This window comes from Mercenaria mercenaria, chromosome 6 (genome assembly GCF_021730395.1).
Source record: "Mercenaria mercenaria strain notata chromosome 6, MADL_Memer_1, whole genome shotgun sequence".
Lineage (NCBI taxonomy): Eukaryota > Metazoa > Mollusca > Bivalvia > Venerida > Veneridae > Mercenaria > Mercenaria mercenaria.
The window spans coordinates 861,959-876,686 of NC_069366.1; the positions used below are offsets into that span (position 1 = coordinate 861,959).

Below are 14,728 nucleotides of genomic sequence, written 5' to 3' on the forward strand. Positions count from 1 at the left end.
AGCTCGTTTCGAATAGATAGCCTGGTTCTTTAACGTGCCCAGTGTATAGCACTGATACATGCAAGGATTGCCTGGGTTCCTGACCAGTACACCTCTAGTTGGGTGGGAAACACTGAAAAACGTTTATGAAAATTCCCGAGAAGCTGCGGGGGATTGAACCCCCGACCTCAGGATTGGAAGGCCAGTGTGCAAACCACTGAGCTATCCGTCCACCCGAGATCATCATCTTTCAATGTCCACAAAAATATCTGGAAAGGAAAAAAAATCTCAATCTGAGGATTAACTATGTTGACAAAATAATCAGTAAAACAGTCAAAAAACTTTCTCATCTGACTGGGCTATAATTTCCTTTCCAGTTATTTGCGATTTTGTTATAGGAATGCTCTAGGTAATTACCCTTCAAAGTTATCGCCCTACAAAGTTAGATGCTTTTTAATCACCCTATGAAGTCTGGCTCTCACTAGTTAAGTACTGTTCACTGCTTAATAGATCTACCTACCTATATGGGTATATGGGTACAAAAAGAAACCCATTTTCTTTAACCTTTAGCCTGCTGGCAGCAAGTGACTTTGCCATTGCGTCCACTGCAGACCATGATCAGCCTGCACATCCATGCCATGCAGTCAATCATGGTCTTTCAGTTTACTGTTTGCTAATCAGTCAGTAAATCTTCAGTGAACACCCTTCGAATAATAAATGGTACCGCCCAAATTGAATGACAGACCAGTCCATTTTAGAAATTTAGCATGCTAAAGGTTAAAGAAAGGCATAACAAAAACAAAGCATTCACAAAGAACTGTTTTTTTCTAGTACCTTTTGTCCTACAGCTGAGACAAGGAAGCCGTTACAGTGAGATAATGATGTTACTGGACCTTTCTGTTCTTTATCATAAACAACCTTAAATGGGAGACAACCCTTCAATAATGGTCAGGACAAGAGAGACAACTCTTTACTGATGCTTAAAAAAGTGAGCATTCACTAATATGCTTCAAACACTCCTAACAATGGGAGACAATCAATCAAATCTAGGAAAACTAATCATTTGTTGAAACTAGAAATATGTCATGAAGGAGTGGGGTGCTGCAACATAATATAATACAGTTGAATACCGTTACCTCGATACTCTAGTTAGCACAATGTGTTTTAGTCGGTCCCTTATTTTCTATATATATTTTAATGGTATTATTTATCGTAACCTCGATATTTTAAGCTCGATATTTTCTTTAGCTCAATGAGATTTTTCAGTCCCTTCAACTTATCTGTACTGTTTTTACACCTGGTTTCGTCGATATCACAGCTCGTGTAAAAATATCCATGTTATTTGTCAGGTGTGAAATTGCAACCTAATGTTGTCTAGCGATGTATTAATAATTATTAGGTTAGTTTGCATGTTTGCATTTAATTCTTAATAATAAGTCTAAAACAGCGGTCAAGTAACAACTAATTTGGACGGAATATCTTTTTACTGTTTGACGGCTAAAAGTCTTAACAGTTATGACTCACTAGTAACAATATGCATATTTAACTGGCAAATCCTAATGATGTATATAAAGAATTTATGTACTATTGATCATATCTAAAAAATATATATCAATAAGAATGCTATAATGTTTAAATATAAATCAAAAAATGAAATAAAAAAAAATTGTAATACTATCGAATTAAGATGTTCTATTGTTTTTCAATAAAATATAGATCGTATTTACATTTTCTCTTTCTAAAAGAAGCATGGGATGTAATGACAATATAGACGTCCCACACATATACAAAATGTAGTCCCAGATAGACGATATCATTACGTTGAACTTCGGATATGTCGATACAATTTTTGCAGTCCCTTGAATATCGAGGTAATGGTATTTGACTGTACTGCAAATACATTGTAGATCTACTCTGAATTTAATTTATTACAACAAAATACCACTTCCGAGAATAAACAAGAGCTGTCCGTAAGATAACGCACTCCACTGTTTTGCGATTTGACAGTAAAATGAATCTATGTCTCAATAAGAGACCTCTACTTTAAAAGGAAGATACACAAAGATATAAAACGACTCTACTATTCAGAGGTGCAAAAGGTCAAGGTGATGGTAAAGATATACTTTGAGTTTCAAGTCATAATCTTATATAGTACCAAAGTTATGTCCAGAAAACAAAATTTTGCAAAAAAAGTTAAGTATGAAAGGGGCATAATTTGGTCAAAAATACAAATCAGAGTTATAGGGATTATTACCACCCATGCAGATGATGATGATAAAGACACATTTTAAGTTTCAAGTCATTATCTTATACTGTACTAAAGCTATATCGAGAAAGCAAAGATTGTCAAAAACCTTTAAGTATGAAAGGGACATAATTCTGTCAAACTACAATAAGAGTTATGGGGATTGTAACATGCATATGATGATTATAAATAAATATTTTTTATTTCAAGTCAATATTTCTTAAGTACCAAAGAAATGTCTATAAACGGTTTTCGAAAAATTGACATGAAAATAATTCAAAGTATAACACCTTGGTGACCTTGACCTTGTGTATAATGGGCCAAGCCTCTCCAATTAGTGGAGCTAAAAACCCTTAAATTTTTCCTTTGTTTATGTACATTCACTAAACAAGATTTACTGATCATTTAAGTATGATAATAAACCTCCTAGCAATGTATAACTAGTTTCACAAACAACATTTTTTGACAAACATATAATATAGACCTGACAAGAGCAAATCCACTTCACATCCCATAAAACTTAATGATGTTATAAACTTGACAAGAGCAAATCCACTTCACATCCCATAAACCTTAATGATGTTATAGACCTGACAAGAGCAAATCCACTTCACATCCCATAAACCTTAATGATGTTATAGACCTGACAAGAGCAAATCCACTGCACATCCCATAAACCTTAATGATGTTATAGACCTGACAAGAGCAAATCCACTGCACATCCCATACACCTTAATGATGTTATAGACTTGACAAGAGCAAATCCATTTCACATCCCATAAACCTTAATGATGTTATAGACTTGACAAGAGCAAATCCACTTCACATCCCATACACCTTAATGATGTTATAGACTTGACAAGAGCAAATCCACTTCACATCCCATAAACCTTAGTGATGTTATAGACTTGACAAGAGCAAATCCACTGCACATCCCATACACCTTAATGATGTTATAGACTTGACAAGAGCAAATCCACTTCACATCCCATACACCTTAATGATGTTATAGACTTGACAAGAGCAAATCCACTTCACATCCCATACACCTTAATGATGTTATAGACTTGACAAGAGCAAATCCACTGCACATCCCATACACCTTAATGATGTTATAGACTTGACAAGAGCAAACCCACTGCACATCCCATACACCTTAATGATGTTATAGACTTGACAAGAGCAAATCCACTTCACATCCCATACACCTTAATGATGTTATAGACTTGACAAGAGCAAATCCACTTCACATCCCATACACCTTAATCCACTTCACATCCCATACACCTTAATGATGTTATAGACTTGACAAGAGCAAATCCACTGCACATCCCATACACCTTAATGATGTTATAGACTTGACAAGAGCAAATCCACTTCACATCCCATACACCTTAATGATGTTATAGACTTGACAAGAGCAAATCCACTGCCCATCCCATACACCTTAATGATGTTATAGACTTGACAAGAGCAAATCCACTTCACATCCCATAAACCTTAATGATGTAATCAGTCTTTATGGAAAATCAGTAATTACTGATTATATTATATCCAAGTACTTTGCTGATGAAGTAAAATAATGATGTAATTATTTTTAATACTCAAAACAACAAAGAAACACTGTGCTATATGCTCCGCATTAAATTTTATTCAACACATTAAATAATATGTGTATGTAACAATATAGATCAAATGACTCATTGAGATGTATTTTAAACAACATATAAATACAGCAGTATCTAAGACTGGGTTTTGTTGGCCACTCAAAAAAAAGAAAGGTAAAATTGTTCAACCAAAAGGAGACCAGGCGCGTCAAAGCAATACAACAAAACTATAAGGGTATAATTAACAGTGCAATATAAGAAATGCTTTGAACTGACACTGACACCACTGAACGATATGGTAGAACTGAAGTACACCAAAACCGGATGGCTGTGCATTGCAACGATGGAGCCAGGGGTGTCACATGACAGGGACTGACCTCCGGTAGGTAGATGTAAACGGCTGGCAACTATCATGCGGACCACTGCATGAAGGTAAGCACACAGTCGTATGCAAAGGGTTGAGATCGCAATACAAATAGCAATACAGCAATACCAACTAGATTTCGCCTAACACTAGGGCAAAACCTATTCAACCTGAGCCACCTAGCCATGAACTTGATTTGAAGTACGGTGCTTAGGATATGAGGATGTTTCTTGATTGATCAACGATTCACAATGTTCATGTCGTTAACAGATTCGTACTTCAGGTATTCTCTGTTCATACAGGGCCCTTTCCATAACAATATTTACAAAAGTCCTACAACAATAGAACTAAAGAAAAACAGTAAAAATGTTCATATCAAAGACTACATGATAATGTTGTATGACTAAAGACTGCTTTTAAACAATATATGATCTAAAATAGCAGAAACAGCAATAATATCAATTATTTTATCTTTGAAATAATTGCTTTTATTTTTTACGAAATCGTCAGTTTGTCATTGTGTATCTATACTTACGTCAGTTTGTCAACTTGTATCTATACCTGTACATGTATGATCATGCATGTTTTCTGTAAGCTTTGTGAAACAAAACCGGTTTTGGTTCCAGGTTTATTACAAGCGTAACATATTTATAAACCAGATTTGTTCGGGAACCAAACGCAAAATATCAACATATATAACACAGAAACTCGTGCAATATTCTCAGTCAGTAAACTTACACAAGTTACGAAACAACGCTTGTTAGATTTTCCCACCCGCCACACCCCAAGTCAGAACGTAGTAAGCATGTACTTTTGACTAGTTGTAATACTATTACATAAATTCATTTATTTTAATATACAGTTATATGGTATGTTTACATTTAATTGATTTTGGACAAACTAATTGCTCTTCGAAGTATTTGTGTTACAGACAATTTGCCTCCGAGCAGACGAGCAAAACTTGGATACAGACTATCACGCACGTTCAATGGGAGCAGATGTTATGTATGATAGAAGCTCTATTGATGTCACCAAAACTTTTTGATGAACATTACGGACACAGTGACGGCTTAGTTGTGAGATCATAAACTTTCTTATGTGTGCATGTTAGTGTATCAAGTGATAATTACCAAGTGGTAAGGCTCGTGTGTTATTCACTACTTTAAGTATGTTGTTTGATACAAGCAAATGAACTATTCCATTTATGTGTATATGTTAGCTGAAAGACGATTTCTTTTTGTGTATAAACGTTGTCAAGAAGGAAATATTACCTTAATGGATGTTATGGACACACTATAATTATAAACTATTTTAATTATGTCACTCACATTTTATACTTACTGGGAAAAATTCTGCCGACCAGAAGTTGACTGGGCGTAGCATACTTTAGCAATTTTATATTAGTTTCAGTTTCATTAACTGACAAGTATGTACTTTGTTCAAACTGTATTTAACTCTGGACCTGGTTTCCGGCTCTCGCGAGTTACCAGCATGAATCGTAGGACTAGGGTCAGAACATTGCAATTCACTTTTGGTTTGGTCAGTTTTATAGTAAACTTGTGTGGCACTGAGTAGTGGTGTACAAAAGGTATTGCCCAAGTACTATGGTAATATCTTTATAGCGTTGTGTTAGAGCTGTGTCTAGCTCTATATAGCCTTGCTCAATTGATACATAGCCTGGCTGGTGCTAATCACTTCAGTACTTTGCGTTGCGTTGCGACTCTAGCTGGTTACCCGGCTAGATTCTCATTGTTACTATGGTCACTACAGTGCTGTGTCTGGTTTAGTGACACGTTTGATATTTTTCATTATTACTAAGGTTACCCGTAGAGTAATGGAGGATACCACTCGTCTGTCATTTTGTCCGTCGTAGTGAACCGTAGCATTGATGGAAGTTGTGCCACGTTACAAGTTGTTTTTCTGTAAATAATTAAATTTAGCTGGTCACCGGTTAGAATTTACAGAACAAGCCTGGTCTTTTTTTGGTCGGCTGATTTATTCCCTACAAGTTGGCTGGTTACCTGCCTGGATTGATTGTTTGGCTGGTTACCTGGTTAAAGCTTGAGTGGCCGCAATATCCCATTATATAAGAATAAGCTACACATGCTTTTTGAATACTTTATTTTAACTATATATTTATTGAAATATATAGTATATTGAATTAAAATTGAGAATATTGCATATTTTCTCTTGGTTTTGATTTCGGATAATGAAATAATGCAATAATAACCAAGGGGTGTGGCGGGGGGTGGTGGGGAGGGGGGAAAGTCTGTGTTGGCTGTCAAGTTTAAACAAGCTTTTATACGGCTATACGGTGTCATGTCGCATAACTGGTACCCCATTTAACGGGTCAATAATACAACTGAAACAAGTCGAAAAGTGGAACAAGTAGAAATTGCCTAGTAACAAGAATGACGCCATTGTTTCTCGAAAATAAAACAAATTAATTTTAGTCAAAAATAATTTTTCAATATTTACATACCTTAATTTTATGTTTAGTTAAAGGCTGGCCTGCTTCGGGAACAACTTCTATCACATTAAAAATTATTATCTGAAAAAAAAAAAAGAGGTATATTCTCTAAATCCATTATGCACCATTCCCAATGTATAGTATACTTGTATATTAACTATATATCAGACAGCATTAAATGTTTTATTGGATAGAAATATCTTAAAGATTTTAAAAAAAATCTGTCAAAAATCAAATGTCCCATTTTTAATTGGTGAAATTCAAAGCAATCCTGATGTTAAAATTGACCATGGTCAAAACTCTGACAATACTTAACTAAAATGCCAAATATAGACACTGAAAGTGAAATCAATGTAATGAAAACATAACAAGTAGATATAGACCCTAAAATATTCAATGATAGAAATACAATGAATAAAGTCTAGAAATTGATTTCCAAGTCCTTGAAATAACCAAAAATGATTTCACAAAAATTAATGTGAAATTTATTATAGTTTTGTTAATATGAAGAACAGAAGTTTTGATATTTAAATTAAAGTTGTGATCCGCAAAGAATGACAACTCTTCTCTTGGGCTAGTACTTATAAGCAGAGGTATCTATTAGTTTACTTCCCTTGCAATTATACAATTGAGTGGAAAATGATAATGGTTTAAGACACAATATCATACTTTTTTGCACAAAAAAAACAAACATTTAGGATTTATTCTTATGTGTTTGATTTACCCCTCACAACCTGCTTCCTATGATTTTCTCAACTTACTTATGGTAAAAAATTAACTTTTAACAAGCCGATAATAAAATGAAATACCAGTAAGTATTTTATAGTGCAGATAATACAGTTTTACTTGTATCAAAATGTCACAATAGAAGCACTTTTGTAATACAGAACACCTGGTAGGATTAGTAAAGGTGCAATTATATTGATCTCTATTTCTTATGCCAGTAACAAGAGTGCCAGACTGTCACAAAATACCCCTTTCTAAATATTCAGTTACATACTACAAAGGTAATAAGGTTGATGCTGTATACCTCGTTAACCCAAAAAAGGGTAAGAAGGAATCAAGGCATTTAAGAGGTTCCATGTGGGATGAAACTGGCAATCGAATCTTATTTATCCCCCCGCCAAAGGCGAAGGGGATATTAGAAATGCTCTCCGTCCGTGCGTCCGTCCGTCCACAATGATCTTTGTCCGGAGCATAACATCAAAAGTACTGGAGGGATTTTCTTCAAACTTCATACACTGATAGAACACATTGGGAGGAAGTGCAGTGTGCAAGAACAATAACTTTACCTTTCCTATTTTTTGAGTTATTCCCCTTTATCTTATTTTCTTAAAACATTTTGTCCTGAGCATAACTCCAAAAGTACTGGAGGGATTTTCTTCAGACTTCATACACTGATATAACAAATTGGGAGGGAGTGCAGTGTGCAAGAACAATAACTCTATCTTGCCTATTTTTTGAGTTATTTCCCTTTATCTTATTTTCTTAAAAAATTTTGTCCGGAGCATAACTCCAAAAGTACTGGAGGGATTTTCTTCAAACTTCATACACTGACAGAACACATTGGGAAGAAGTGCAGTGTGCAAGAACAATAACTCTACCTTGCCTATTTTTTGAGTTATTCCCCTTTATCATATTTTCTTAAAATTTTTTGTCTGGAGCATATCCTCTTCATGTATGGAGGGATTTTGACGTATCTTGGCACAAATGTTCACCACCACGAGGTGGAGTGTCATGCGCAAGAACCAGGTCCCTAGGTCTAAGGTCAAGGTCACACTTAGAGGTCAAAGGATACAAGAATGAAAACCTTGTCCAGAGCATTTCTTCTTCATGCATAGAGGGATTTTGATATAACTTGGCACAAATGTTCACCACCGCGAGACGGAGTGTCATGCACAAGATCCAGGTCCCTAGGTCTAAGGTCAAGGTCACACTTGGAGGCCAAAGGTCAGATACAAGAATGACTTTGTCCGAAGCATTTCTTCTTCATGCATGGAGGGATTTTGATGTAACTTGGCACAATTATACACCATCATGAGACGAAGTGTCAAGTGCAATTCCCTTCTTTAGAATTACTTCCTTTTGTTGTTACTTTAAATAACTTTTATTGTAACTTTTTCATTACTAGTTGTAGGGAAATATTGAGATCACTTTTCTGTAGTACAACATGCATGCTACATCCAATTTTGAGGTGTATTTTGACCAATCTCTACCTGGTAAAGATTTTTGCGTGGACTTACAATTTTTTTTTTTTTTTTTTTTTTTTAAAGATTAACTTCCCTTAGTTGTTACTATAAATAACTTATATTGTAATATTTTTATAATTGACCGTAGGGAAAAAACAAGACCACTTTTCTGTGGTACAACATAGATGTTACTTTCCAATTTTAGGTGTATTTTAAGGTATCTCTACCTGGTAAGGAGTTTTTTTGTGGACTTAGAAAAACAAAAGACTTACAATAATTACTAAACAACCACAAAATTAAAATTCCATTTGCAAGTACAGCTGCTAGAGTAAAGAAATTTGTGTTATATTGTGACCTTCTGGGACTCTTGTTCCCTGTTAGCTTTCCATTCCTTCTTTTTACAGTAGCCATATAGAAAAACATCATAGCTATACTGTTCATGAAAATTAATAAAATTTAGCAGTAAACCACCTCACCACTGACTTATTCTTTCTTCCACATCTTTCAAACCCCTGATGCGGACCACAACTAAACGGTTCTTCAAAGCTTTCCCCAAAATTAATACTTTCAGACACTAACTTGCCAGGAACTTTAGCCTTCAATTATAATATGCCCGGCAGGGGGATAAGCCATGTCTAACAGGGCTCTTGTGTAATTTAAATGGACAAGGCTAATTTCACAGATTTTGAGTAATTCAAGGGCCATAATTCAAGCGTGCCAGTGGAGATTTGGGGGGTTATCGAACTTGGCTGCGATATTATGCTCACAAACATTGTCAGCAAGTTTGGTGAAGATCAGACATGCTTTTGGACGCCAACCACCCACCTGACTACCCACAATGGGTGTTCATAATACGCCCCGTTCTTTCTGATAAAGGCCTATAAAAATGAAAGCAAAAGCCAAAATGTTCTCACTCTTCCTCCAGCAAGAATATCGAAGTTGGTTCCTATGGCAATGTATCCCTTCACCCCAGACACAGTCTCCTCTGATTTCAACGGTACATATTTCAAAGCAGTGACATGTTCCATTTCCTCCATCTTTTTTCTGTGACAAATGAGCCGCACCATGAGAAAACCAACGTAGTGGCTTTGAGACCAACATGGATCCGGACCAGCCTGCGCATCCGCGCAGTCTGGTCAGGATCCATGCTGTTCGCTAATAGTTTCTCTAATTGCAAGAGGCTTTGAAAGTGAACAGCCTGGATCTTGACCAGACTGAGCAGATGCGCAGGCTGGTCTGAATCCATTCTGGTCGCAAATGCGTTATGTTGGTTTTCTCATGGCGGGGCTCAAATAAAGGTAGAAATTATAGTGTCTCTAATGCTTTTTATTGGAATGTTAGGATGCAGACCATTTTCAAGCACAATTTGCTTAATGAGAATTTTTTTTTTAATTTAAAATAAAAGACTTAATTTTGGTAAGGCAGAGGCTAGGAAGCAGTTTTGGCTACCTAGACTAAAATTCTAGGTGGCCGGCTCTATATACATGTACATATACATTATATATACGAAGATGTAAGTTGAAAGGCTGACTTTAATAAACTGTATTATAGAGGAATATCATATTAGTTAAATAAATTACATTTCTTGTGATTTATTATTTACTATTTGTGATTTACATGTTTATTTCGCTGTATTTACGCACTTACATCATATCGGCCGATATTTTGTTATGTTATCAAAAAATGATCAGAGTGTCATTATCATCATCGGCCTGTTTTTAAATTCTTACTATAATGTTTTTAATGAATTTTTGTAGCTTGTTATCTACTGAAAACATTTTTGATAGATGATGTCAACTGTTGGCTATCCTTTAGAATTAGTCTTTTGATATGTAATTATCTTTCATTTTTAGTATATGCTGCCTTAGAATAAAGAGCTCATATGTTAAACAAACAATTAGAACCAATCAAGGTTATTGACTAATAAACAAATTGGCGGAGAAATTATGTAGCAATTTATTAATTAAAAACACACATAGAAGTGAGAGTGATGATCTCTTTAAAAAGGTGCACAAACGGATCAAATGCCGGTATGTTTAGTAGAGCCGCATTATTTAATGTACTTTGATGCTCTTTGTTTTGCCCTTTTGTTTTTTTTTTAACTGTTTTGTTTTAAGAATGAATCACGGTATCTCAAATATGTATCAAGTATGTTTTAACATAACAAAATGTCGGCTGATATGAAATAGTGCATAAATACAGCGAAATAAACAGGTTAAACACAAGAAATGTAAGTTATTTAATCAATATAAAGATCCTTGGTAATGAAGTTTACTGAAGCCAGCTACCTTGACTTACATGTCCATATATCGGATATGTATATATATAGAGCTGGCTACCTCAACCAAATGTCAAGGTAGCCGGAGTAAGCTACCTAGTCACTGCCTTTTGGTATATATAACACTCAGTTAATTGGCAAATATTCCTCAACAAGTCTGTCTAATTTTGAAAATAGTACAAGTAAAATGGGTTTCTATTGAGTGTCATATTTTTGGAACTAGCAGAAATATTTATAGAAACATCATTCTAGGCATACATCTAGAGCATACATAGACATTCTAAAGTTGCATACATTCAAAGATTTTAAAATACTTCATCCATATATGGCAATTATTTCACTCTTGCAACTTGTATACAAATATTTCGGTATTCACTCATCATTATTCAGTAAACCTAAACCAATAATATTTGTGATTTAGCATGACCATTGTCACTGTCGTCTGTGCACATGTACTCATGCTGTAATTCACGTGAGCATTTACAAAAAATGCAATGATATTACATGTACATGCTGAAATTGATAACAATCTCATGAACAATAATTTCCTACATAATATGTAAACTTTTATTAAGTGAAAGGTCTATATACAGTAATACCAGTATTTAGATCGGATTCTTGTCGAAAGTACAATGTAGGTATTCTTGAAAATCTTTTATTGAAACATTATAAAGCGACAATATCAAACACTATCCAGTTATTTCAGTACGGAAGAATCACCAAAATTATTATACTGGACAGGCGGCAACTTTAGAGTCCATGTTTGACACCTCCTTGCCAGTATTTTATATTATCTGTAGAAAATAAATATCACTATTCATTTTTTTCGGTGTGCCGTATTAAGCACGATTTTATGACCTCGTATGACCTTATGCCGCCTGAATAATGTACCAATTGGATTACTTGGTAAGGTATTCTCGGTATTTTCAGCCATAATGAGAGATTTAGTAAGAGTGGCGCTGATTGGAGGAAAGGCTGAAAATGCTTCACTCTGAGTCATGTGTGACATTGAGTGAAATGACAACGCGTTCGTCATCTATAACCTCTATAAGTACAGTACCTTCGGGTTGTATGTGTACCACTTGAACAGGTGTGCGTAACCAAATATTCATCTGCTCATCCGGACATATTTCTGTTTTGTTAAGTATTCTTGTTAAGTTATTTCTGTTTTGTTAAATTTCCTTTCCTTAAGTTTTGTTTTTACAAAAAGGTTATTTGTTTTATACAGTCATTAACTCTTACCCTGCATTACAGCATCAATTTCTAACCAGTGCAAATAATTACTAACCTGCAACAACATGTCCGATACTGTTAAATTTTAGACTCTAAATTTTAAATTAATCTTTCCGGTGAAAACAGCACTGTACATATTCTGAATGATAGACAATTTTGATAATAAGCTGAAGTAGGGTAAGGGTTTATGTTGCTTCCAACAATTCCAGAAATAAAGTATAGAACGTATTTCAATATTGTTTGCTTACTGTTACCATCTTTTATGCACCAAAGGCTCAAAGTGAGCTTTTGTGATTGTTTGGTGTCCATCGTGTGTCCCTCCACAATTTCTAAACATAGTCTTCTTCAGAACTACTGTCCTCATTTATACAAAACTTCACAGAGGCCCCTTTCAACATTGCCAAAAAATTTAAAATACAGGTTTCTGCCCATATATAACTTGTGCTTCAGTTACATCACGCCGACCATCTTTTTTAAAGATATTTCTTGTTTACAATGTAATGGCTTCAACTGATATTCAATATATTTTGGCGACGCCGTCTAAATTCGTTTTCGTTACCTATGCCACGTGACTTTAGTTTGCAAATCAAACTACTTGATAACGCATTATAGATAATTTATCAAAATGGAAGATTTATGCAACACTCTGCCTGATTGGACGAGAGTGTCAATTTCTTTCACTCTGTTGATTGTGCTACGCTGAGTGAAATGTAGACAAAGCGTTTATCCTAAACGATGCTGTTCACAGTTTTAAAGCTAACTTTAGCTCAGTATCTTTAGCAAGAATATTGATATATCTCAAAATGATAAGTAAGTTTAATAAATATGATAAAAACCTGTTCAAATACCAACATATATCAAATTAAAGAAAGAGCTGAATACGATCTGCGTATCACATGAATAGGGGTGTGATAAGAGTCTTTTATGTAGAGAAGTGCTTTTTAAAAGATTTTCCTTGTTACAATTGTCGTCTGTATATGAAAAGGTTTCTTGCTTTTGTGACTTATTCAGATTGCATATTAAAATGAGTACTTGTTTGCTTTGATACATTTGTTATGAATTATTTAACTGATTTATTATATATGAATATTTTTCTTTAATATGGTATGCAAATATTGAACTCAGTTGAAATCTGTTTTATTATATATATGCTATATAATGACTGAATCTCAATACTCTGAAATGAAGGTACGCTGCATACAAGTTTATCTATGTGATATGGTCAAACTTTGCTTATGAAACAGAAATATTGAAATAATTGCAACTGTATGTTTTGCTTGACCTTCACTTTTTTATAGGTGTGACGTCATTGTCCAAAGATTAAAGAATAGCGAATATGCATTTGTTAAAGCGGGATCAGTTGGCCTATTTTAGAAATAAATAAAAATAATAAATAAAAAAATCCTTTGATTTTTTCTCATTTTTTCTAATCAAACTTGATTTGTAGCATCTTTATTAGGCCCGCAGCCAACTTTGTTCAGCTGTGACATTTAACCCCTTTTAGGGGCTGCTAGAGCTAAAACTAGAAATGCCTTTATACAGTGTCTCATGAACAGCTTGGTGGATCTTTGTCATACTTGGTCTGGAGCATCATTATAAGGTCCTCTTCCAAATTTATTTATATAGGAACTTGGGCCCTATTAGGGACCACTATAGCTAAAAGTAGATATGCTTTTCTTTGCATTAACCACTAAAATGTAATGGAATTTTATCAGACTCGATGTGTAACAATATCGTAAGGTCTCCTGCTATTTTGTTACAAATGGGGATAGGGACCAATTTAGCTAAAAATATAAACACGTTTAATGACCTCTTCTCATGAACCGCTTCATGAATCTTCATCAAACTACTGCTGTAATTATTCGTCTCAGGATAAACGAAACAAAATTGCAACCCTACGAAACCTTTGCGAAAAATTAAAAGAGAACCATTTAAATTGTTAAAGTGCGGTGTTTAGTTTTGCAATTTGAAAAATGTTACCTGAAAGATGAATGTTAGATGAAAAATTCATAAACTTCTTTCCTTATTACAATTCGCCGACCATCATTTTTAAAGATATTTCTTGTTTTAAAATATATCATAATCTACTTTTTTTTTCATGTCTAAAAGTTTTATCACGATTTTTTAATTTTATATATCTACTAAATTTCATGTAATAACTGGGTTTTATAAATTTGTGTATAAATGAAACCTAATGAAAGCTTGCAGTCATAGTCTATAATCTGTCCCATCTTTTAATTTGATTATATGATTGATATATTGTTTTTGCCCTAATGTTTGATGATCAATAAAGCTGTAGTCAAATCATTCAATCAAACTAATGGTGTAATTAATTGTTTATTAATTTAAAACCAAATTAAAAT

General features: G+C 34.3%; 1 pseudogene; it reads right to left on the reverse strand.

Annotated features, from left to right (window-relative positions):
- Positions 1–276: 276 nt before the first annotated feature.
- The window catches only part of LOC123549855 (cleavage and polyadenylation specificity factor subunit 1-like), a 151,735-nt pseudogene continuing 137,283 nt past the window's right edge, over positions 277–14,728 (reverse strand).